Source organism: Sinohyriopsis cumingii, chromosome 9 (assembly GCF_028554795.1).
Source record: "Sinohyriopsis cumingii isolate HCF-2022 chromosome 9, ASM2855479v2, whole genome shotgun sequence".
NCBI classification, from domain to species: domain Eukaryota; kingdom Metazoa; phylum Mollusca; class Bivalvia; order Unionida; family Unionidae; genus Sinohyriopsis; species Sinohyriopsis cumingii.
In genome coordinates this window covers 44,017,760-44,044,904 of record NC_142969.1, presented here as the reverse complement: position 1 = coordinate 44,044,904, position 27,145 = coordinate 44,017,760, and the positions used below count along the sequence as shown (strand labels likewise).

General features: G+C 36.6%; 1 long non-coding RNA gene across 1 annotated transcript; it reads left to right on the top strand.

The window, feature by feature from the left end:
* Positions 1–15,455, top strand: LOC149791652 (uncharacterized). The gene is made up of 3 exons (XR_016423383.1): positions 1–141; positions 1,802–1,946; positions 14,920–15,455. It is a non-coding gene; the product is annotated as an uncharacterized LOC149791652 (long non-coding RNA).
* The last annotated feature ends 11,690 nt before the right edge of the window (positions 15,456–27,145 follow it).

Genomic DNA, 27,145 nt, shown 5'->3' with positions numbered 1-27,145 from the left:
TCGGCCAGTTCTGTCAAGTTTTTTTCTCCATTTGACGTAAAAGGCAGAGGCTGCTCCTATTGGAACCATTGGTGAGGTCTGGTATAAACATTTCGACTACAGAGATCCGCATAAACATTGTCAGTACATTCAGAATCGGTGGTATGTTGTTTTTTTTTATAAAAAAAAGATTAGTTTAGTGTCTATTATGTAGATGATATCATTTGCAGAGATATCAGCCTTTTCAAATCAGTCCTAAATGGTTGCGTCATTTCAGCTTCAAGCTGTGCATGTTCGAATGGTGTTCAGCACGTTCGGAACTTTAATAAAGTTAAATAAAAATATTAAATTCAACATTCTATTTTAGGCCAGATTGAATATAACTTGTCATCTTGCGATCGTCCTACAACGTAAGACACCTCACATCTGGGGGTGGGGTGGGGGTGATGACACTAAAACAAAAACGTGCTGTCTTATTGTAGGATTAAAAATGCGAAAGAATTAATTTTCATAGGCGTAGTTGGACCCACTTAAGAATTATTCGTGGTATGCATCATTCCTATGTTTAGGAGATGACATTTATTTTAAAAAATCCAACGTGAGCAGCCGGTTTTGCTACAATTATAACTTTACCCATGGAATCATGACCTCATCATAGAATAGGGTATCTTGGGGAAAAAATATAAACGTTGACTGGAATATAGATTAATATTTGTCTACAAGGATCTCAAAAGACAAAGCAAGAACACCCTACCACACTTTAATATAACCAGTAGATATCAACATGAATATATTTGTGCGTGATACCATATGCACAAACTGAATATTGCAAATTCTGCACCAAAAACAACCAAAGAATGGAATTCATTACCACAAAGGTGAATCACAACTGTCTAATCCTCAGAAAACCAAATTGAAAACTTGTCAGAAATTGTATGGAGACATTTTTTTAAAAAATAAGTTCATGTTGTAAAGGTTGATGCTGCAGTCCAAAAAAGTCATGATGTATCATCGAACTAATCAAGGAGTTTTAAAGCTGTTGCCTTGCTTGTTTTTGCCATTATCTGTATATACTCGATAATGAGAGTAATCCAAGTACAAACCTCACAGTGCAAACCTGTGCACTTTGTTAGGAGCAATCAGTAGAACAAACAGCATCAACCCTGATCTGCAGGTGCATTATGCTATGGCAGATCAGGATCTTTGTTGTTTGCAGTCTGACTTGTAGGCAAGTTTATATAGTATCTAATGTGCTGACAAATCTGGGTCTATGCAGTTTGAGTGGATTAATAAATAGAACAAACAAGATTGAACTGATCTGTTTGCACATGATGTAATGTCAGCTAAGGGTCTATTTTTTATTTGTACTTGGACTCAACTTATGAGCAAATATGGGTGGTGTCTCAGAATTCTTCAGGACCACCTGGCACATTTATACATACCCACTGATTAGGGCCTTCTTCAGCATGAGCAGGTATTTTAAAAAAGCATGTTTAGGATCTCAAGCTTAGGCTATGTGTAATTGATGAATACAAACTTTGAGAAATAGGTATTAAGGTATTATCATCTTTTGAGACCATAATTTGGCAGCTATAAGAAACATGGTAGCTTTGTGACTATCCAAGGATTTCAACAATATTTTTGATTTTTTAAACTTTCCTTGTGGGTCACATTATACTTGATAAGACTCTCTTGAAAAAGACCTAAAGGTTTTTCCAGTCTGATATTTTTCCTTTTCAGTAGAAATGTAATGATCAATTTTGATGGTGTTTATAACACCATCTTATAGATGAGGCTGATGTAGATCTTGTATTTTTTTCAGCTGTGGAATTGTATCAGGATGAAGAAATTTCCCTCTAAGCACAGGTTTTATGATGTCCTTCACAGAGGCACAGTCTCCCTCATTATGGCTGGCACCCTGTATGTCATTGCTAACATTGGCTATAACATATTCTATCATTACAAGTGTAAGTATTTACTTGTTGTTAATTAGATGGTAATTGCAATGAGATAGGTGCTTGTTATCATGTGAGATCAATTACTTTTGTAATAATGTAAATAACAAATTACATAATGTTAATTAGAACCACAATTACACATTGCTGGGTTTAGTTATAGACTAAATTATGGTATGTTTTACAATGTAATTCTTATTGGAATACTTTTTCATACGTTGTTATACATTCAAATATTCTTCTTAATATTTAGCTTATTTTCAAGGTAAATCTGATCTCAGCTGTGAAGCATAGGTGGTATATATGGATCACTTTTATAATAACATCAGCATCGGTGTTATGTTTGCATTTAGTTTATTTTTTGCATTTAGTTTCTTTAACACCTTGTATGTAGTTATAAAACTCAATTGGTGTATCCAGCTTTGAGTGTAAAAGTTATGCACAAAGTAGTTCCTCTAATAAGCTGTGCTGATGGATGAAGTCACCACAGTGACACAACTAAACCTATTAATACATAATCATCCACTGTTTTGCATGTTGTGTTTTATGTGGACAGGTTTGGGTTTTTTTGTGGGGTTTAACACCATATTTCAGCACATGATAGGCTATACATGGCAGCCAGTATATTTGGTAGTGGACGAATACAGGAAGAACCTCTGACCCACAGGAAGATACTGGAAAATATCCTCACAGACCTGTTTTGCTCAAGCTGAAATTCAAACATACGAAGCTACTGGAAAACATTCTCACAGACCTGTTTTGCTCAAGCTGAAATTCAAACATACGTGGACAGAGGTGAGATGTGTGGGTGACAGAGGTCTTGGAAATGCTTAATTAAACGTATTTTGATGCAAGTTTTTTTTATCTGGGATGCAGAAAATCATCCATGCAGGAGTTCTCCATACACATGCAGGTAGCTGGGCGACAAATTCAAAGACTTGCCAGTCATACTTCAATCACCTAATGAGTTTGAGAATGTATTTATTAATTGATCATTTTAGCTGTGCTGATATTTACAATAAAATAATTCAATGGTTGAAAGACCCCAAGATGTGCCTGCTGTATTTATAAGAGTACATCAAAAGAATGTGATGCAAAAGCTGGGTGGCAAGTTCAAAGACTTTTCTAGCAGCTTTAGTGGAAAACGTGCTGATGTTTACAATGAATTCAGAGGCAGAAAGACCCAGAGATGTACCGTATACCTGTGGTTATTATAAGGGTACATCAGAACTCTAGCTTTCAATATTGTGTTCATATTTGATTGTAGCCAAATAAATAGTGCAGGCAGACTCGAAATCAAGACACATCAAGACTTGGACAAAATGTCATTTGCAAATTTGGATAAATATTTTGGATTTAAATCGCAAACTGACAAAGATTATCATAAGATTCAGAAGAATGCTAAAGTTGCTAGAACTGATAGTTTGGATAGCATAGTAGCGAAGTGTAAGAAAGTGTATGATGCCTGGATTAGTGTTTGGAATAAGACCATTCCTTGGATTGATAAAATTCAGTCTCACCCAGAAGGACAAACAAGAGTTACACTTCTGTCAGGTTATTCTGTGCATCTAAGGTCACCAGTATTGTTGTAAAATGCATACCGAATTTGTCCAATTGACAGAAATAAGAAATTCTGTGTTGCTTACCAATTGAAAAATGGCAATTGTTACCAGAATATTCTGTTCAAAATAATACTAATTTTAGACAAACAGGATATCACCCTTATGTTTTCATGACTCGTGATACAGCAGCCTATTCTGCACATGGCTTTTGAAAAGATGTAATATTTATGTGTATGGCTATGGAAATGAAATACAGTACTTTGGACTCATTCTGTCAGCATTTCAGACATTGATCTAAGTCATGTTTATAGCTGATTTTACAGAATTCATTGTAACAATGCCACTAAATGGCAAGAGCTATTAAGCAAACTAAACCAGTCTTGTTGTTATGTATATTTGATTTAATTTATATTTGATTTAATTTAATTGTTTGTTTGTTAGTTTTAATTTTTTTTAGTCCGTTGCATGATAATGTAATGTAACTTTATTTACTGGATTTGACATTCTCCCGAAATTCAGTTCAGTTCTATTTGATCTGACTGTTTTTTTGTAAACAAGTAATAATAGAAACTTTGTAGCTAATGCTGACCAAATTCCTGACCTTTTTTTTATATTCTTTCTCAGAGTAAGATTCATAAAGTGAAATCGAGACCATACTTACATGACAAATAACATGTTTCATTATGTTTTTCCAGTGGATTGATCCACATCTGAGCATCTGTTTTGCATCATGGCTAGATTTATTATTGATGTTTTGAGAAGGTGTAGTCATTACTTGCCTTAACCCTTTACCTCATAGAGCAAAGTTACTCAGTGCAGTGCACTATAAATAGAACACCTGTTACCTATTCGAATCCATACACATAGGCCTGTTTGTTAACTGTTAAGCAAGGTAGTGTATGTTATGTTTAACGGCAATTTGAACCATTTTACATTTTTGGTACACATCTATTATGTATGGACAAATTTAACAGTAAAGTCCGATCGTTATAGCTGTGTAATTATTTTTCACGGAAGAATTTTTTATGTGCTTTAAAATCTTGAGAACTCGTTCATTGTCAAGTCAGTGAAGCCACATGATCAACCGTAGTTGCCATTTCTCATACTCGAAATTTACAAGTTTTTTCCCACATCTACATCACTAAGTCATCTGAATTTGATAATTTATAAAAACTAATTGCTGCTTACATCAGTGTCAGAGCCTTTAGATGAGTTATTGAAGCTTTGATAGTTGTGATTCTAATCATGAAAACTTAGTAAGTACTGAATGAAATCCACGACCTCCATTTTGGAGAGTGGAGAATACGACCCAGTTACTTTAAAGCAGACTTTGACCAGAGCATAAACAGTGACCACGTGATCTGACGTAATGGTCATTCGTAGAAATGAATGTAGTATCTAATTGGGGGTTTTCCCCGATGGTGGCTGTGCGAAAATCGCTTAAAATGGCTGATGTTTACAGCAGGCATCAAAAGGTGCTTCCATGCAAATGGAGTTGAGGCGTCAAAAGGCGCTTGCATGAGGTGAAGGGTTAACACTTGAGAAGTTAAAGTGTTTTATCTTGTGACCAGTTTTGGGGGCTAATTATTTTGTTTTCTTCAGATTATTTGGATTCTAAGAGATTATTTTTCCCTGGAAATGCTTTTGCTCTAAATTAATTCTTGGACAAGGACAGTTATCAAATTTTACACAGAATTTAAACACTGAAATATTATTTTCTGTGATTCAACAAAGAACTGTTGACACATCAGTATGATGCTGACCACAGCACATGCCATTGCCTTCCATTTTGGATGTCATCGGGATTCAAACTCAGTTTCGTTAGGAGTTTTTATTACTAGGACTTCTATTTTTTAATTCTTGGGTTAATTTTTAATTTGATTCAAAAAACCTAAGTTGTTTTTCTCATTTTTACCTTGTTTTTCTAGGGAAATAAATTATTTGTTAAACGTTACAAAGCTTGTTGTCTTCACTCTTTTCTCATTGAGTTTTCTAAGGGCCTAAATGTAACACTTGTAAACAAATTTTGTAAAAGTTCATTATTTTATATATAAAAAACAAGTTATTATGTTGAAGATAAACAACAATGAATATGAGATAATGTGTTTACAATGTCTTGTTTATGGGGGAAAAAATACTAAAGAATTTAGAAACAGACTATGCCTGGGACTTTCGTGAGAGTCCATTTGAGATGCAAGTTGACAAATCGGATAGCGGACGATAAAGTAGGTTTGGGTCAGCATATTACAAAATTAGAAACTTGGGTTAAGATACAGCATTGTTCTAAGGTAAACAATTCTGTTATTTAAATAATGTATTTGTATGATTCTAAAAGATAAATATTAAATAGGTTTTTCTGGGATACAAGTTCAAAAAGGTTATAGATTGGGTCTTCATGTTGACATATTAGAAATCACATTTTTTATTCAATTAGAATAGAAATGTGGGTTTATTTTGTACACTTTATGAATATCACTTTCCCTAATTAAAGGATGATCGTTCTTCTTGATACAAGTTGGATTTTCAACCGAAACAACATGTGATCCAATGTTTACAGAAATCACTTATTGTTGTACAGAATTACCAGACCCACAGAAAAAGCTGACATGGTTGTACATGTCAGTGTTAAAAAGAATGGGGAAATTAAACTCAATGGTAACCAACAGTTCTTCTAATCTGCAAAGTTCAGCATTTTCTGGGAGGGGACTGCAACTTTTGCTGGTGGGACTCTTACTTTTACCAAAATGGGAATCCTGGACTCCTAGTTTTAAAATCCTAGTGAACCCTCTGGGTGATCTGTAAAGGTGACTACCTTAGACTCCTATGCCACCTGGGGCCCGTTTAATGTGGAAGAGCAACTTGGAACACAAAAGTAGTTTACTGCTGAATATGTTTGTTTTTTCTCAAAAGACAAAGTGTTGAGAAACCATGAAAACAGTCATGTATCATGTGATTCAGAAGATGACATCAAAGGTATTCATGACATTTAAAATATTGATCAGAACAGGTACTGGCAAACCATAGTGTTATGTATATTTAATCTGTATTGTGTGATTGACCTTTGTCTATAGTTGTAGATTGTAAGGGTCATTTTGTAAATAACATATTACGTAGCTAATTTTTGTCCATGATTGTAGATTATATATTAGGATAATTATCACTTGTAAGTATTGTGAAATGATACACCTGTGCTGCGCATCAATATGATTCACGAAACACAGCCTGCAAAATTGTACCTATTGATACACATGAACTTGATGGTCTTTCCATCTTTGGAAGGTAGGTGGTGCCCTTTTATGTATGTTAACATGCTTTTTCTATTTTCAGTATGCAGATTACAGATAGAGATATAGTTATCATAATATTTTTATTCAGATATTATTGATGACAAGATAACAAAAATATTTTCAATCTGTTGGTTGTCAGTGAGTTTTATTCAGCGTTTTAGGCCATTTAATGGTGGCTCCATTTAACTCACTTAGCCTCCAGGCCCTTTGTTTTGCACGTCAATGAATGCTTTGTAAACATCTTATTACCAATTTCATGTCTCACTTAAACTTTGAAGACATTATGATGTTGTCAAAACAGGGAAAAAAATGCAACTCATTTGTGCAAAGAAAATCTCATCTTGAACAAATCCGGGCATGGGAATGAAGATGAATACCAACAAAATCTATCACATTTTACTTCCTGCAGCTGCAGTCACAGGTACTTGTATATTTAGTGATGAAGGAAAACTATTGACAACACCCAGTCCTATAATATAATTTTCTTAAATTTACACACTGTGATAAACTTTCAAACAATCTGCCCCCCTTGTTGATTCTTTGCTAATTTTGTTTATTCCATTGGCACCTTCATTCACTGGCTAAATATTTCTGCATAACAAGAGAATTTTCAAATTTGATTCCCATGTACAATTCAAGAAAGGGGCCCAGAGTGGTCTAAAGCACTCACCGTTACGGATCACTGCCATCTCACCTATGTCTGCATGGGTTAAAGTCTCGGGCTCTGCTAATGTGGGTATGTGAGAAAGCTTGCTGGTAGCTTCTCGTCGGTCAGTGGTTCTTTCCAGGGTTTTCCTGGGTTCTTCCTCCACCATTAATGCTGGCCGCCATGTATAGCCTACCTTGTGCTGGAAAATGGCGTTAAACCCCATTACAACAACAGCAACAATTCAAGGATAGATGCTGCCAGGATTTTATCTTAATGGGGACCTCAGCCTTTGTCACTGAAATAATGGGGAAGTAGAAAGTGATGGAGGGGAAAGAGGCATACTTCAATATGTACCTAAAACTTCAACATCTGTCTCTCTTTTTTCCTGCTCCACTTTCTTAGAGCTCTAATGAAATCAAAATCTTTAAAAGATGTCACCTAGTTGTATAAGCATTAATCTGTTTATTATTTCTCAGCATACTCTGTTCTTTATCTGTGTATAGAGATTGTTCTGTGCTTCCTTTTGAATGGGGCATGCATATACATAGCTAGCTTTGCCAGCTTGAAGATGTTGGGAAACTTATCTTTATGGCTGTTACATACAATTTTCCAGAGCTCTCATATATTATCTTTTGGACCAAAATAGGATTTTTCACTAACATAAAGTTACTTTCTTGAATCAGTAGTTTACTGACTACTATGCTAGATTCCTTATCTATTCCATAATGCTGTATTAGGGCTTTTAGTCCTTCAGTGGGGCCCCGAGTGGTCTAAAGCGCTCTCCATTACGGATCACTGCCATCTCACCTCTGTCTGCATGGGTTTGAGTCTTGGATTCGGTTAATGTGGGTATGTGAGAAAGCATGCCAGTAGCTTCTCGAGGGTCGGTGGTTCTTTCAGGGGATTTCCCGGGTTCTTCCTCCACCATTAATACTGGCCGCCATGTATAGCCTATCGTGTGCTGAAAAATGGCGTTAAACCCTACAACAACAACAAGTCCTTCAGTGCCATAGTGCGCTTTTGCAGACAGAGCTATTCAGATAAATATCTTAACTAATTAATTTCATTTTTTTTTTTTCCCATCCATATTTATTCTATTTATTTTAACCCTGATGGCTGTATGGTTTTTAAGTATATGATCCACAGGGCTAAATTGATTATAAAAAAATAAAAATAGTTTTCTACTTTTAAATTGTATTTTAATTGGGCTCAGTATTCTGTCCTTTCTTATTTAATTTTGAAATACCACTGCAAGGGAGACTGAACATCATGCCATCTATTTTTGTCCATCCAACATATACATCTGACTTGTATTTAACACCATTTTCAGGCTCAAAATCACTCACTGGTATCTTCATTGACACTATCACAACTATTCACATCGTACTTGAAGAATCCAGATGTATAAACAGTTCCCTACCCAAAACATAGATGTTGTGACAAGAACAGTTAAATAAAAATTGTATACTTCACTGAATACATTTTCATAGGCAGGACATTCCAATGATTTGTGGGAGTTCTTGTGCATCACTGTTCTCCAAGTGTGTGAGGTTTTTTTTTAGCTTTTTTTTTACAAACTTTGCATGATTCATGCAATTGCACACCCTGACAGCATTTCTGTTTTAGTACCTTACATATCAGTTAACTCGGATTCGGTTAATGTGGGTATGTGAGAAAGCTTGCCAGTAGCTTCTCGTGGGTCGGTGGTTCTTTCCAGGGTTTTTCCCGGGTTCTTCCTCCACCATTAATACTGGCCGCCATGTATAGCCTATCGTGTGCTGAAAAATGGCGTTAAACTCCACAACAACAACAACAACATATCAGTTAATGATTTGGGTTAAATTTCTCTTGTGCTTTGCCAATACTTCCTGTTTGTCATGCATTAATTTTTAATTGGTGGTTAACTTGGATGGGATTGAGCAATAACCACCAATGAGAGTTTACTGTAACATATTTCACTGTATGACACACTGGTTGTGTTATTTTCAAATCAACCAAATTAGACAAGACATAATTCACCATTGAAACTCAATATAAAAGTGGTTATTAAACACTGAGTAAAGTACTTCACTATACATGTGGAAATGTTTAGAATGTGACCTAGATGCAGGGTTAAGATAATTAACATTGACGGGGGGTGGGGGGGCATTTATGATTCGTGTCATTTTGTCATAATTTTTTGACAACAAGTGTTTCTATACTTCCTTTCATTTTTACTAATAAAATTGAATGCATCTGACACCACGGCTGTTTCAGATGAATTCTAACTTTAAAGAATAACAAGGCAAACTCATAATTATTTGTGATTCTTGACTACTGAAATAACTTGCATTCTGTAAGTGTCATATTGATTCTCCATCGCTTGTATCAATATGTATATCATTACAGCTAAAGTATCGTTGTATTGATATATTGATAAATCATTTCACCCTTCTTGTAAGTAAACCTGTTTACTTGGATTTGAATTAGGACAATGGTTTCCACATTGGAAATTCCTGGTGATTGTCATGTTCTTTACTAAAATTTTATTAAGAGACCTGACCTGACCTTGTTAACAACTTAGAATGTTCTGGAAATGAACTAATATTGACCCTCAGACTAGTCCTTTAATTGTATCTGGGGTTTTGGCATTGATTTAGCTTACATTACAGTTATTTATTCCTATCTTTAACTTAGTTGTATTCAGGTTTAATTGAGAGAAATCATTTATTTATATTGTTCTTTGGAATTATAATGTTCTTATTGACTTTTAAGATTATTTTCTGAGTATTTTAAATTCATTTAAAGACATTCTGGATTATATCATTGTGATGCAGCAAGATTATTGGCACATCAGCACATTTAAGACTGCTGGCACATCAGCACATTTAAGATTGTTGATACAACAGCACATTTTATTCAGGACACCACTGGAATTCATTCGGAACACTTTATACTTTTGGAATTTTGATAGAACTTTTAGAACTGCTTGGGATTTAATTCACAATGCTGCAAGTTCTTTTTACATTTTCATTTTGTATTCTAGGGAAATAAATAATTTTTACAATCTTACAAAACTTGTTGCTTTTGCTTTTTTCTGTTGCTTAGTTTAAAACCATAGTCATAATGATAGTCATAAATCAGTAGGTGACAAAACCAGAAAAAGAAAGAGAAGATATCAATAAAGATCTAAAAAGATTAGTAGCAGTATATAGAAAAATTTCTTAATGGTTTTTATAAAGTTCATGTCTTCTTCAAAACATTTTCTTGACAAGAAAGGTACTGCTCTAATTATCTGAATATCTTTCAACAGTTTCATGAACAGATTGATTTTAAACTTGTAAATATTATTATGGTAATGACCTGAAAATTCACATATCAACCTATCACTCTGCTCCCACAGGATCATTTAGAGTTATTGCCCATTTTCTCATATGATTTAATACATTGTATGGCCTAGTCTGGTTAGCTGCAGTTTTTTGCTAAATTGCAGCCATGAAACTAGGTAAATGTCATTATCATTGTCTGAAGATGTGCATATTGACAAATCACATCACTTTTGCAATTTGTAGGTCTGTGGATCATAGAAGATTCTACTGATTGTTGCCTGTCCATCCATTTGCACAGTTTGTTATCACCACTACTCTTAATTTACTTGGAAGCTGGCCATGAAACGTTACACATCTCAATGTCTCGTTGTTTCTAAATAAAACAGTGATGCACAGATGTCCAATATGGCTGCCAAAGTATCCATCTTGAAAATATATTTTACCACTACTCCTTCAGGTTTTATCAATATGAAGTTTTCATTTAAAGATTTCTTATGATGGCTAGTTAGTGCTAAATGATAATAGTCCCAGTCTGATATTCAATATGGTTGTCACAGCAGCCATCTTGTAAATTCATATCGACATGGGGTTTTCCCAGGAAGACATTTTATGACTTCCAGTGGGTCCTAGTTGAAAATAATGCTGATCCAACATACATTATGGTACTTATGAAGATGGGGACAATCTGACCTCCAGTCTTGCTGCCAAGGTGGCCATCTGAAAAATCTTACTGGCACTACACTGCTTAGATGGGGTTTTGACAAAAGGACTAATTATGATGCATACTTGATCCAAAATGAAAATGGAGTAGACCTTACAGCCACTATGGCAGCTACCACAGCCACTCAAAAATCTTCTTATTGATATTCCTTCCTTCACACAGCCATATTGACTTTGTGTTTCAACTGAAAGACTTACAGTGACATCTGGGTCAAATTGAAAAAAGTGCATATCCGACATCACATATGTTTGCTATAGTGGCTATCTTGAAAATTATGTTAGCGTTATTCCTTGATATATGCTCATATCAACATGGACTTCTTATACCAAAAGACTTTTTATGATGTTGAGTAGGTTTTAAATGAACACTGTGCTTCTCTGACATCCTGTATGGCTGCTTTGGCAACCATTTTGAAGATATATCTTGTTACCACTTTTCTTCCTATGCAGAAAGCCAAATATTTGACATGTGGTTTTTCACCAAAAGACTTTGTATAATGTTTGGTTGGTCCTAAATGACAATGATGCCAATCTGAGATCCAATATCTCTGATATGATGACCATCTGAAAATCTTTTTATCACTGTTCCTTCTAAGTATATGGATACACCGACATGTGGTCCTCATCAAAAGACTTCTTATGGTATGTTGTCTGACCTAGATAAAATTGGTACCAGTATTACACACACAAAGATGATGCCAAGGCACACAAGTGCACAAATAATTCAAAAGTTACTTTTACAAACTTGTGCATTTTGAAAGCATTGATGGATTAAAGTCCTGCAAATTAAGATAAACTAAACAGAAAGGAATTTGTTTAAAATTTGAAAGAAAGAATACTTATTTGACTTCATTCTATGCCAAAGTATACAGATGTAAGCTAAAAAAAATAGAGGATGCTTGGAAATCATGCTAATTATTTATAATAGAAAAATGTTGTACTAGAAGTGTTCTGCAATTTATACCCATTCCTTACAGTTTGGTATGCACAAACACTGGCCTATTTCATATGGTGACAGTGTAGTCAACCATGTGTCATGTATATTTTATTTAATTTAATTGTTTAAAAAAATTTTAAAATTATTTTTACTTTCATCATAAGTCAAAATAATGTAATTTTATTTACTAGGAATTTGATATTTTCCAGAAAATTCAGTTTGACCTAACTTAATCAAAAACACAGAACTTTGTATCATCTTACACTGACCTAGTTCCCAACCTTAATTCAGAAATCACTGAGACAAGTAAACAACTTTTTATTTTTATCTTATTCTTATAGTAAAATGATCGGTTTTGATCAAGGTTATACTGGGACTACATGCTTTTAGACATAAATACTTCTTGAAAATTCTGGAGAGTTGACCCTCATCCAGGACTCTGTTTTGCATTTTAACTTACTATATAACCTTTGTTTATAGAGATATTTCTCAGTTGAGGCTTTTTCTTTACAGTGAAAAGTGTTTGTGACCAGTTTGGGAATTACATTTTAATTTTTATTCAGATTATTTGGATTCTAAAGATTCTTTTTTCTGGAAATATTTGAGTGCTCATACAAAATAATTGGACAAAGACATTTATTTAAATTTTATTCTGAAATTCAAACGCTGGAATATTTTTGACTGGAATAGAAAAGAACTGTAGATGGTACAACACCATACTGACTACAGTATATGTCATCTTCCATTTTGGATTCTTTGTCAGGACTTGATCTTGAATTCAGTAAAAAATTTCATTATTAGGACTTCTAAAATTTAATTTGTGGATTATTTTTGGATTTGATTTCTTAAAATGTAAATACGTTGTTGTTATAGGGTTTAATGCCATTTTCAGCACAAGATAGGCTATACATTTGCGGCCAGTATAAATGGTGGAGGAAGAACCTGGGAAAAACCCTGGAAAGAACCATCGACCCATGAGAAGCTACAGGCAAGCTTTCTCACATACCCACATTGGCCAAGCCCAAGACTCATGCCCACGCAGACAGAGGTGAGATGGCAGTGATCCGTAACGGTGAGCGCTTTAGACCACTCATCCACTCTGGGCCCCCCAGGAAATAAATTATTTGTTAAATTTTTCAAAGCTTGTTGTTTTCACTCTTTCATTTGTTGCTGTTTATTTGAACCTAAACATGTAACACAAGACATGTCTGGTTAGAAAATCACTGAATTTTATCAACTTAAGTTAGTCCTATAGCAATGTGCAGAATGAATGGCAGAATGAAGAAAATAAAGGATGAATTGGAGTTTCTTGCTAAACAGAGGACAATAATTCTGAAACAATCTTGACTATTAAAAACAGTTACAATGCAAAATCATGAGAGATGTCCATGAGATAATGCAAGCAAACTGTAGAAAATGCTATGAAATGGCCATGAAGAACAGCTTCCCATCTATCAAAACTGGCTGAGCCATCTTTGCATATGCTCATCAGACAGCAGACTGTAAGGGGGTTCTCAGCAGTGAACACTATTCCTGCACAGATAATGAACAGATTAAGCTCAGAAACCGTTAATCGAACAGTGCTGGTGTGATCTCAATTTTATACTTCATCGAGCTTACAAAGTGACACTTACAAATGATTGATATGTAGTACTCTTTTGTTAAACAAGCTGAAAGTGAGTACCCCAACGTAGCTCTTCAGATCAAAGATTTGTTTTCACACCCCATGGATGCCAATATTAATATTTTCTCATTTCCATTAACATGCATAAACCAAATTTTCTCAGAAGGTTGACCCAACATGACCTTTCATGCCAACTGAAGGAGTCGGTCAAATTTTCTCAGAAGGTTGACCCAGCATGACCTTTCATGCCAACTGAAGGAGTCAATCAAATTTTCTCATTCAGATGCATTGACTTATCGATAGATTAAAGGGCACTTTTGTTGATGTGTAAGAGTTTATTCCATTGTGCTGCTGATGATGTAGTTTTGTTTTTGCATATTCTTAAATAAACCAGGAAATCTTGTCACAGACGGTTGAAAAAAGGAGCGTATGAGATCTTTAACCTGTGGATTGCACTGATGGCTTGTGATGTCCTGTTAAGAAAACAAAGTGAAATGTGATAACAAATTGGTTTTGCTGTCATGAAGCTAAAAAGATGCTGTTATGGATAGTAGTAAACACTCTATTCACTTAATTGCTTGAAACTACTCATGATGGTATCGAAAAATGTGTACTACTGATGTATAGACTAGTTGCCATAAGATCAGCAACATTTCATTCTTTTTTGGCCAGCAGAGCAACAGTTCTTCAAAGGACTCTTGTTTTTTAAAGTTTCCCTATTGCATTGAATCAGATGTATATATTATATAGAATAAACAATCACATCGTGTTTTGAACATTGAAGACGTCCCTTATTGATAGATAATAATTGTTCCTTTAAAATTGAGCCAGCTTAGTCTTTTCAAGCATTCTGTGGCCTTCTCTGAATCTATCCACTGAATGACAAAATTTATTTCAGATACCAGACCACAGAGACAGGAGCATGTCCGAATGATCATGGAGGAGGAGATTGCACAGGAGCAGCTTGAGAGAGAGAGAGAATTGATCCGAAGGCAGGCCCAAGCAGAAAAATTGGTCTCCTAGCAATATGGATGAATGTTCAATTATGTATATACTTTCTTAATTGCTGTGGTTAACTCTGTTGACCTGTGCTTCTGTCTGTATTAAGAAGTTGATCATATTATCACCAGATGAAATCTGAAAACATTTTGCATGCGCACCTTTCTAAAATATGCTTGTTTGAGGCCACATTTTCATATTAGTATCATTGCAAAGTATCTACAGAAAAACCTTGTTCATTTGATATGTCGTGACTGGCAAGAAGGCATTTGAGAAACTGTAAATATAATCGACTAATTTTAGCGATTATGTTCCAATGAACAATTAGTGGTGATCATGTTTTTTATAGTGAATTTTGTTGTTTGAATTTTTTTGTTTTCTGCTTGAAATAATGTTGTGACCAAATTATGATAAATAAAACAGGTTTACAATTGACTTTGTTATTAGCTATCTTGGCTAGATGCCACGTGACTGTCATTTTGTGTCCTTAAATATTTATTGTACTTTTCTCGTCTTGTGAATTGGGGAGTCAGTTTTGATGGAGCTTTGCTGATATTTTCTTTATGTTCTTCCAAAGATGTGTTTTTGGTGATTTATTTAACAAACTGCTTGGCTTCTTTAGCAACCAGATGGAAGACATATTTTTTGAAGGCAATAAAACTACATAGACGAGGTCAATATGTCTCTAGCAATCGTGGTATTCTGCAACATATTGGAAAATATATTGCTGACAGTTCCTTCAAAACTCAAATGTCAGATTTTATCAGACTTTATTGGAAGTTTCAATGACATCATTTATGAACATTGTGGTTTTGGTGAATTGTTTTGTTTCCAAAGTAGCTGGCTGGAAAATCTACCAAATTAATTTTGTTAAAATTTTTCAGGATTGCCTGTTGTTTTTCATTGTCCATCTATCAGCTGACCACCCTATTTGTACAAGTTTGTTATACCTACTCTACTTAGCAGGATTACCATGAAACTTTACATGCACATTCATCCCAAGGTCCTATTCAGTTGCAACATGTACATGCACTTGTAGCCAAACACTTGTCTTCGCTGGTACAAGTATCATGCAATCATAGAAAATATCTTCCTGTGAAATGTTGAAGTCTTGATGTGTATTCCTGCAGTTTGGCACCATGTTCATTTAGAAAACCACCAATGATGTCTTTGCTTTCTTCTTCTAATGATCATTTTCACCCCTAAACTTATGTAGACAAGTGCATCCTTGTTTAATAACAGTCAAGATCTTTCCCTTCTTAGTTGATTCAATGTTTGATATAATCAATGGGAAATGTAAAAAGGGTGGAATTGGCAGTAAATTTTATTTACTCTTTTGTTATAGAAACATTCTTTGATTTCATACTAGATGGCAACTCTTTTTGATGTGTTTTGACTTCAAACTGGCCTTACATTGGTTGTGGCATATCAGGCAGATGGTTCCAATGATCAGTTTCTATCTTGTCTTCATTTAGATTATTTTAAGTATATACAAGGGCCTCCAGTCAACACTAGTCTGAAATGGATTTTCATTGACAAGTGGAACAAAAGTACTATGGATGTTGGCATCATCTGTTACCTCATCCATCTCCCCTTCAGAAAATTCTGCGAAATCATAACATTCAAAATCCATCGCACATGTGTCAAGGCAAATCTTAAATGCATACTCCAAAGATAGTTAAGTACCTTCTCAGAAAAATGCTAATCCTCCAAAATGAATTTCATTTCCAGCAACCAGCAACACTGATACTGAATATGATAAAAATTCTGGAATAATGCATTCTTTTTTGGCGGTGTTTATTGTTAGTCCAAGATGATGCTGATTAATGGAACTCAAATATTTTAATCACTGGAGACTTCCATATTTCACAAGAAGATATTTTCTATGATTTGCATTCATCAAAGAGGTATCATTGCACATGTAATAGTACAACATATATCATGTGGAATGTTTCATTTCATGTACAATCAATTGTAGTTTTTAGGTGATCATGGAAAATCAGCAAGTGCAGGTCGTGTTGGGGAACACAGTACTTCAGCAATAAGAAGTTCACATTTTGGGCCATCCATCCAAGTTTATAATGGCAGAATTGAATCAAACTGTTGTTGTCCATGACTAACACCATTGGAATGTTAAGTGGCAAAGCCACCATGTAAATAATCAACTTAAAGTGGCAGTACAATCTTGTATGAGTCAAATTACTAAAAGTTTTTACCACATATGTGACTCAATGAGTCCCTGGTCCTTTTGTCAACTCCAGGTTGCTGATGCCAGTTTTTTGGCATTGCACTGATCCAAGGTTGAAATTGTCATTGATGCTAACTAAAGCAGGTGTTTCAACATATCTTGCCACGTTTTTGACATTTCCTGTGGTATATGAGAAAGGATATAAATGATCATTCATATCTTTGAAAAAAATAAATTAGCCAGCGGAATCTTGCATTGTCATTGATGTATCTGGTGAGTCCAAGAATAGTCATGACACAGTCAACATTATCAAGAATTGCTTAGATTTCCTTTCTGTCAATGGAATAACTTGCACTGTCAAACAACGCCATGATGCCATTGTTGAAAAATCCATTATTTGTCTGCATAATTGATATTGTCGGCATGTACAAGTTTTCCCAATATTTTGATAAAGTCCTAACATGGAAGACAAAAACCTACTGTTTTAATTCTATTTTTAATGGAGTGAGGTCCCTAGATGAGTACAAATAATACTGAAATATCGGTTGTTGTGATCTACCAACACAGACGCGCCCATATACAACGTGGTATTGGATGCATCTAATTGGGCAATTGTTTCTACTTGCATGCTATTGTTTTTTTCTAATAGCTAAAAGCATTTGCCATCTGGACCTTGTCCACAACCATAATCCACTTATCTTTACTGGACAACTTTACATTGTTGAGTGGCTTCATTGATGATTTACCAACCGGAACTGGCACTGTTGCTGTTGATGGTAATATGACTACTTTTAGTGGTGTTTGAGTCACAAATCGTCGTAGTCGATCTCAAAATGTTTGAACCACCTCCAATCCCAGATATTTAACCAATCAGTGGTTATGCTTTTAATGCTATCAATGACTTGCGTTTCAGTTTGTTAAGTGACTGGTGCCATGTGTGAGATCGTGGCTGTGAGCATCTTAGGTGCATTGAAAACAAGCATGGATCTCGCACATCCATTTACAACTGTCATTATATTCAATCAGGTTGATCTTGGATGTACAGCTGTATTATCATGGACTCTCTACGCAGATCCAACATGAGCCCACCATGGTCCACAAAAGTAATACGAAGATACATTGACTGAGGACTGTGGCTTGGGAGATACATGTGTGCTGCCAGAGTAATAGAGATCAAATCACCTCGTTCTTTATTCGAGGAGAACTTGACCAATATGTAACCCAGAGAGGTTTGTCTTGCAGAAGTTCCACTTCAAGAACTGGTACTGTTGATGTCACAAGTCAAATTAATCTAAATTATTTAGGTAATCCTGACAATATCTTGCTAGATATGGTTTTCAGACCTTTTGGGTCCTGCGTGTAAAAATTTTGTTTTCAGGAATCTCATTAATATCTTCATGCCAACTGAGAATTGTTCTCAGCAATGACTGTGATGTCAGCTGTGTATAATGCAGATTTAATAGAGATGACAGAGCTGAGTGTGGTCTTATGTTCGTCTATAAAACTTTCGAGTGTTTGCCTGTCGTCAAAAATGTCCTCTCATCGATTGAGTCAATATCATACGTGTCCGTGGAAAGTTCAGTAACATTTTAGGTACCTTTTCGACCGTCCTCTGCTGAGAACACGTGCGATTTATTCGCGGGAAGCCACGAACTAGTGCGATCTTGATTGTGATGGATTCCCCTTATGGTGATTGATGTAGGAAAAGTCACATACATTCTTGTTTTGATGACAAGATCGTGATCATCGAGGTAATCCTCGTAGTTGTGTTTGCAACTACAAACTGCATCGCAGCTTTGATTTCGCGTAAGACACTTAAGTGTCTCAATAGAAATGGCTTCGTAATTCATCATCGGTGTTTAAATGATCGATGTCTTCAATGAGTTCGTGCATCAACGCACGAAATGCATCTGGGCCTATGAGATCATAGGTGAGCAAAAAGTGACAAAGTGATGTGGCCTCGTTAATTCTTGTGTGTTGTTGCCGGCGCTAACCGACCCTACGCATGTGTCCAATGGATCCACAAGGTCATGCGGATCACACAGTCCATCATGACCTTCTTTCTTTAAATGTTTTGCTAGCCACCTGTTCATTTATTTTGCTCTTCTAGTTATGTGGCAAAAATGTATGTGAAGATTCGCTTGGAAATGAGGTGTTTACTGCAGTGGCTGTTTTCAGGTTGAGCTGTAGATGCACGTCTTTGTTGCTGCTGCAGTTGGTCTTTTCTTTCATCTTTATCTCGGGAGAATTGCTTTAGTGGAAATCTCTACGAGGGTCCAGGTTGGTATGGCTCGGGTTTATATTCAGGTTCATGTGTACCTGCTTTCCGCATGTGATCTCGTATTGCGTTATGTTCATTAACGATTCCAGATTGAAATGCATCATGTATTCTCTAAGGCTTGCAAGAGGATTGTTTTCAACACAGTAATCTTCCTGAATGCCCATTTAGACCCTGCCTCGTTTACATTCGATGGTATTTTGAGCACGACGAATTGTTTCAATTCTGGGATATAACAAGACTCGCACGTGCGGGATAATCGAAGATCCACTAGTGACCTCGTTCATTAAAAAAATTGCTTCAGTGATTTCATAACTGACTCCTACTCGGGTGGTCGTGGTCCTTGATTATTATCAAGCGCCGCTCCGATGTCTTCGTAGTGTACACGTTCGCCTTTTGCGGTCTCTACAACAGTTTCTCCAATTTCTCTGATGTCGAACCCCATACTCTGCTAAGGTATTACTGACAGGTTTTGACATTATATTGAGTCTAATCGTTTAAATTATCGAACGAGATGTTGGTGTCAAGATCTGCACGGTACTTGGAGCCTGCGCATTCACTCAAGTCGATCATGAGGAAACTATATGGGTACTGGGGTGACCTCAGCAAATATATTCCAATATTCATCCCACGAGTTGCTGTCAGCACACCAAGTCCAACGAATGTTTTGCGAAATCGTGCGTCAACGTCAAGAAATATCGCCAATATATTACAATTTCCCCGGCTTACTTTAGGCATGCTTTCGCATCGTTGTATCACACAAATCACGTCTGTTGTTTTTTTTGTGTCGGCTTCGTGGAAAATATTCATGCGGGGTTGTCTTGGTTTTCAAGACTCATATAGTCGTACAGGAAAAGAATATTCAAGAAATAAATAGTGGACATCTTTGACAAGCACTCGCTTCCGCAAAATCCTTGAGTACATCATAACAAGGCTGATTGTTAACGGATGGTGCAGTGACATAAAACTGACCCCACCTTAACTATCTAATTATCAACTTGAACAACACTTGTTTTGTTTCTATGGTTCCGTCCGGATCAATAATTAGCACGTTAACCCAATTTGGAAACCTGTGACATTGCTTGAGTGGTCTTGGCTTTGTCTGCGCAGATACGTCAATTACGGCGAAATTGGCTATTCTTGTTCGTGATGTCATGTTAAATATCAATTGTTATATAACTCAAGCTTGCATTTATGTTGCGTTCGATGCCGCATGAAAACTCGTACCACAAATCAAACTCGAGGTGTAACTTTTGTCTGATGTGGAGCTACGAAGTTTACATGTGTGGAGACAAATGCGTCTCGCGCACATGGCAGAAAAAGTTCAGTGATGATATTGCTAATGCGTTAACGAAGCTACCTGGGAGGCACCTTGACGAGAATATCATCCCCGGATACAATTAAATGGGACAGTGGGACACATTTGGATATATGTCTTTATTGTAACAATTGACTGAAGCCCCAATAAGAACATATAAACCGCGCTGATGCTGCATGTTACCGACATGGTCTGGCATATAAACAAACTATCAAGTGATATCCGTACGCTTCAGCGAGCTGAGATGGATTAAATCAATTGCTTGAAAGCGATGGCAGATACAGGTGTCGGAGAAACGCTAGATGGGTCGTCAGAGGCAGTATGAAGACTAAAATTCTTATTGGAGGCAACAAGACCAAGTTCATTCACTGGAGATAAAACTATAATATGGCAAATGTGGTCGCGATATAATACAGCGTGCACGGGTATTGGATAGGCGAATCAGCCATGGCCACCATCGGGGTAGATTGAGCGCGACTACCAAACCAGGTTTCTGACAGATTTACCAACCTAAGCCAAGAAAGATTTTCCGTGAATGGCTTGACGTGAGAACAGTCAACGAAGTTTCATCAGGCGGATCTTTTGTTTACTCCATCATGGTCAGGTACTGCACTTATCAATAAATAGGCGTCAACCGTCCTAGATGTTGCCACTGGATATAAGGAAGCGGAGCCGCTGTTGTCGAAAGTATAACGAGTAACGCAGACGCTATGTAAATGTATCTAAACTCATTCGCTGATAACATGGTCGTGGCTGTTGAAAATGGACCCGAGCAAAGCATTTCTCAGAGCCCATGCTGTATTATTAACAGAAAATATAAGGTGCTTCATCGTTTTGGATATGTTAATATACACCGTGACAACACTATTATGGAACGATTCAACCACATGCTTGCCGAACGATAATTCGAACATACGCGCAGGAATTTCTGGAGAATCCTAAAGAGCGGTTTCACGAGTGGGTGACATAGGTTCGCTCAGTCATAGCAGTCCTGATCGGTGAAACGCACGATTGAGTTAAAACCCGCCAAGGCGGTTCAACAGAACACTGTCATTATTGCCTAAAAAACGGTTTTGCAACAACCCATGCTATGCTCACTCGGAAACAGGCTGGTTTTGTATATGCACGCACCGGGGTAGTTAGAAGGCTGGCAACTTCGTACTACTGACGCGATATGGTCCGTAAGAATACCGGACAGACAACAAGATCTTATTTTAGCACCTGCAGACCTCTTTGCAGTCTATCCGTAGGAGGCTTTCCACCAAGCAGAGCATTTGTGTGAGTGGAATTGGCAGTCGTTCCCGCAATTATGGAACTTTATTCTGCAAACGCAATCGCTTGGTGTCCGTATTCGTAAGTAGTGATCAGGAATATCCACCGTTTGGTATCCAGCAGGGATAAACTCACCCTGGTACAACGGTATCGACCATTCGATTTCGTTCGGACAGACCTCATGTGAAATCGTCCGGCTCGCGTAAGTCTTCCACGTACACGTGGTGTCGGAGACCCTTTTGCACCATCACGTGTGGGATTCCTTTGGCTTTCTTGATGGTTTTGTCTTCAGTTTTTACCGACTACATGTTAAGGATCATTCCCGCGTATTGTTTGATGTGCTTTCGCACGCATTCATCCTCAAATTTTTCCACTTCTTGTTAAAGTTGGTGCATAGCATTTTATCTTTTGGGCAATTCGCTGGTGTCAAACTCGCTCCAGTGGGATTTCTGGCCCATGTCTGCGTTGTCGTCGTTGGTGGTAAAATGTAATTTAGATAAGTCAATCACCGACTTGCCAACATGGAGTCAACAACAATCCTTTGAAATTTAACTTGCTCACTGTCCCTAACAAGATAAACACACGTTCCTTTCCGCAAATGTTCCATCGTTGCGCAAATGTTCCATCGTTGTGCATAATACATCGTTCTTCATATGTTTTATTTTTATAAAAGCCTTTTCAAACGACGTAGTTGAGACTATGCACAAGTCCATATTCATTTGTAAATCGGCACCATATGAGCTCGTTGACAAAACAGTAACACCCTGTGGACTCGCTAAACACAGTCCCAAACGCAAACACATATTCAAACTACGCCACCAAAGTTGATTTGATTAAGGTAACGGGTCGAATTGTTTTCCATTCTGTTGAAGATGGCTTTGATAGACCGAAGCATCACATCTTAAAGGTATGCGAGTCTGGATCATACTTGTTTATTTTAACCAGAAGTTAAGATGGGTGGGGTAGAATGTCAATGTTATTAAATCAACAGCGGCATCTTGCTTTGTTTTGTCACATATCGATAAACCCGGCAATGTTGTATAATTTTCACATATATATATCCGTGGTCGTTGGAGATAAAATTCAGACTCAACTTCTATCCGGAGTGGTAGAAGGGTGCTTAAGTATGTCTGGTGTTTGTGTTTGCCATTAACCAATCCATAAGCGTGATGGATTTTGAACGAGATGATGTTGCGGAATTTACCGACAGGGTGTTGGACCAGCTGCCAGTAGATGTTAACATTGATATCAGTTTTGTTCCACTTGTTGCTGCATGTCTGCTTCAAACTCGTCGGATTAAAAGACCCGTAAACATTCGAATATAAACTCGTTACGAGCCAAATAAAATTCGATTGTTGTGGCCACCCAAACTGTATATCAGTGCCAATTATGAGTCAGCTTAGAATCATAGTATTAGCACGCTTAAAGGCCAAGACAGATTAATAGTTAAACGCAAAAAAAAAAAAAGTTTCCACAACGATGAAGTAACATTTACAAACAAAGCCAACGATTAGACCAACCACAGAAAATTGTTCTAGACGTATATTCAACAAAGACACATTTGTTCGTTTAACAGATATTAAACAATGACGTTCATTGAATGCACAAATTAAAGTTGTATTCCGTGTATTTCTTGGTAAACATGGAAGTGTGCAACTTATTAGCGGAGACATAGGTATTCACAAGAAACATATTATCTATGATTCCACGGCAGTTTTGCGAGTAAGGAATCATTGGTTGGTAGTGCACGTGCGTATTGCTCCTGGTCGCGATGCGTCCGAACAAAGTATGTATGTAGAGCAATTACACTTCGCGATCACATTAACAAAAGAACTATGACAGGCCTTCAGATTTATTGATGCGAGAAAACAGTCGAAGCGGAACTACAACTGCTAGATGAATTCGCCATGAAAAACGTTTTACTCGCAAAATATAAATGCGTGTGTGTGGTCGTAAGCGTTATCAGCAGTCTCTCCATGGCTGCAACGGATGGCCTTGGTGTGGCGAGAATTCCGACTATAGCAACTATTATAGTTACCTTTGTGGATGGCGGCACTGGACAACTAATTTCTGTACGGTTACATTCGCGAATGCGTGTCTGTTCGGAAATTCTCGCAGCCACCAAAGTAGTCTCAACTCAATAAATCAGTAAGAACGCTCGGTATTTGTTGAAGATAAAACGATTAGATTGGCAGAGCTCAAGACCCTGTTGCTCGAAATGAAAACCAACCAATGACTCTGCTCACTGATACGGAGCCGGGGAACTAGCGACCCAAAATTGGTGACTGATTTATATTCAGTAATTTACATTCAGTAAAAGTCGAGTAAATGTTTTTCTGTGTAAACTGATCTGCCTGTCAGCTCCCAGCACTGCACCTCAAAACCCATCACTTTTCCCCACATCTTGATTTAAGCTATTTTGGATGGGAACAACCGGCTTTAATGCAGTTTGGTTGGGTAGAGCCTGCTTTAAGATGTTTTGCAAACAGGTTGTAATTAGTTTACTGGATTAGTGTTTTGGATAAGGACGATACATGGATATGGAAGAAATAACTAATTTAATTACTCCATTTTCTTTGAGACAGTTTAAAGTTTACTGTCTAATTACACCAGGAATGCCACTAGGAAAAATAATTACATGGTAGATAATCTTACTTTCAATCATGGAATTGAAATTGCGAACATTATAGAGATGCAAAATGATAATAAAACAGCATAACGGTTGGTATGGCAATTTTTTCAAGTGGAAATTGGTTGTGTGTCTGCTATTTTATGAGTTTCGCTTATGTTAAACGTATTGTACATCAAACTTTTACAGGGTTTTGGTATAACTTTACTAGGGTCTGTTGCAAAGCTTTAAGAGATTAGCTGGCATATAATACAGTTATAAAACAGGATAAAATTGGTAACGCCCATTATGTGAATATAATATTGTGGCAATGTTTAGTAAAACAATTAGCGATGATAACACAAGTCGCGATGAAATGAATATAACCATTGGTGAAATACAACAAATGCTTTGGACAGAAAAAGACGCCAGGACTGCTTCAGTTGGTCAATTTTTTTCCAGTTACTTAAATGGCAAGGCCAAGCTACCTAAGGGCAAACTTTAATTACATTACTGTGGCCCCAGGCCAGTCTCACCGTTGTTAGCAGTACTATTTTAAAGAGCAGTGGGAATTCTGTTACTATAGAAACTATTTTATAGGATAGTGGTCTGGGGTTTTCAATAACAATATTGATATTGATTAATAATATGGCATGTGGCAGAAGGTTAATGTCTAAATGAGGCGATTGATCCAGAAAGTTATAAATATGTGCTGAAATGTATTAAATCCTACTTTTTAATCAAGTTTTTTCTGTGTTTTTTTTAAAATAAAGAAACAAGTAGTTAAAATGTCGAAATATTCTTTAAAACAATGCTTTAGAAAATTTCTAAAAGGTTGACTAAAGCAGCAAAACGGGTACAAAATTTTTGGTGGCTGATTTGAGGATTTAGTATTTATGGTCAAATATGAGTGGGTTTAGCAAAGACCTATGCATTCTACACTCCTGTTACTGTTTAGCAAAGACCTATGCATTCTACACTATTGTTACGGTTTAGCAAAGACCTATGCATTCTACACTACTGTTACGGTTTTAGCCAACCTTTTTTTTTTACTTTCTAGCATCAAATGCTTTACAGTGCAAATTGGATAGAAACTTATTACCTTAGTCATGGGATTTGAGATTTCCAAATTATAAAAAGTTATGATTAGTAACCAAATCGATGGTAATCAGAAAATACTTCAGACAATTGCGTTTTAAAAATTCGCACTTTGAAAGCAAGGAATTCATAGGAAAACGGTTGTCAATTGCATAATTAATTTTTATTTTCTTGTAATCAATGCAGAAATACCCTACATCCATCCCCAAGTGTCAGATTGTCACGTGTTTGCACATTTGATGATTTTAGCTCTAAAGTCAGCACTTAGCAGTACTGTCAGGAAAGTCACTATCATATAAATCAAACGCCTCAATGTCAGAAATTTACCAGTACCCAGATTTGCCCATTCAGAAATTACTAGGATCGAAGGCTCATTTTCCGCCCGTTATATTGATGTGCAAATTCGTCTTTCGTACCTGTCTCCAATCATAATGAGCTTGTAAATTAAAATTGTAACATAATCATTTGAATTTTTTCTTTATATTTGTTTCTATTTTATGGTATATTGGATTAAATGCTTTATTGTATGACAAAAACACTGAGCATTTATGAGTTTTCTCATCTGAAAGTAGTTGTGATATGAAAATATTAATATTAGAAAACAATCAGTCAGATAAATGCGGCTGATCACATGTAACCCAAACCTAGCAACAAATCGTGTACGTCAGTGATCTAAGCCGAAGCCAAAGAATGGAGCCACATACGTGGGTTAGACAAAACCGGGAGCAAGTCAGACGGCTCACCACTGTAAATCATCATGATATTCACTAGTTTTCGTACTCCTCCTCCGCTTGCCCCACTCCCCACCCAAGTAATCACACCCACCCATCCCCACTACAGTCATCCAGGGTTTAATTATAAACAATATGGTGATGTATAATAGGCTTAACTGTTATGACTGCCTCAGGTTAGGTTACAACATTTTTAAAAGTGTTACAATTGTTGTTTTGCATATTTAAATCTTCTCCACCCCACTACATGACCCCAAAAAGATAGCAACGCTGGGTTAAGCCAAGAATTAGAGCCGCAGAGAGCAATCACGGGCCCTGGGGTAAGAAACACCCGGGCCTCTCCTAGTTCTTGTTCTAACAAAAATTTTCTTTATAAAATAAAAAAGTGATGTTTGGCCCGGGCCACTTTATGGGCCAGGGCCCTGGGGAAATATCCCTGGTTGCCCCCCCCCCCCCCACCGTCGGCCCTGCCAAGAATAATCAATGCTCTAAGCCTGGTAAACTTCCGCTCAACGGTTGTGTGGTTTGATTAATAGACTGCTTCACAATATATTATGTAAAGACAGGAAATTTGCAAAATAATTGAAGCCTTGTGCACAGAAATGTATATGTACTGAGGGAAATCTTGCCAT